Raw genomic sequence first — 1052 nt, forward strand, 5'->3', positions numbered from 1 at the left:
GTGCCTGTTGGTCCAGCTAGAATAACACTGTGGCTGGAGAGTTTTACTGTCCCACTACTGCTTGTGAAACATATATTCCAATGACAGCTAGACAGCAAATGACTGAGTGAGAGAGAGAGGAGGGATGAGGAAGTGAGTGTGGCAGGACAAGGTGAAAGTGATGTGTTTGAAGCCACTGTTCATGCACACTGATGGTACACCTCACAGACTGGTATGGGTGTGGAGTGTGAGAGACGCATAAATAACGATACACGCCACTTTAAAATCGAAAAGGGACCATGCAAACAGTTACGGTAGTGTATGTGGGAACAGTCTGGAATACAATCTCTCTTTCTCTCAGCGGCATTCCACGTTGCTTTAATACTACAGTGGCCAATAACAGTTAATGTGAGCAGGAAGAAAAAACAGACCATCATTCAGTGGTGCTCCCACTAGAGGCCGGAGCAGGAGGCGTGTGACCAAGAAAAATGAAGCGTGTCGTTCATTAGCGAAAAGATCACATTTTAACACTGGAGCGACACTTTTAGTGGCGTGGGGGGCTCTGTGAAACCTCAGCCAGAAAAGCCCCTCTGTTTAACTTCCAGAGTCATTAGGCAGGCTATCACCTGACACACACTCAGGTAAACGCTGCTCTCAGGGGCCAGATGTACATTTCATCATGGTCTCATAGCACGGCTGGAAAAATATGTGCAGAAACTGAAAACCGCATTTCCAAAAATTGCCTGCTTGTCCCCTCTGTTAGTTTTGGACATGAGTCTTCTCTGGAGCAAGAGCGTTGTCATCCCAGCCTGTGCCAGACTCTGAAAAGCCAGTAACTGATATCAGGCCTCTGTGGCCTGGCCTGAATATGTGAAGTTTTTTAAAATGTAGCAAATCCCCAAGGAATGTGTTTTACATGTTTACTTGGTGTACGTCAAGGTGATAGAAAACAATGATGAATTATGGGGGAAGTTTCGGAAAGGTGTGCTTTGTTTTGCATACACATTCAAAAGTTTAGGGTCAGTAAGATTTTCAGATCAGTAAGGTTTTCAGAGAAGTCACATATGCTCACC

Source organism: Carassius carassius, chromosome 2 (assembly GCF_963082965.1).
Source record: "Carassius carassius chromosome 2, fCarCar2.1, whole genome shotgun sequence".
Taxonomy (NCBI): Eukaryota; Metazoa; Chordata; class Actinopteri; order Cypriniformes; family Cyprinidae; genus Carassius; species Carassius carassius.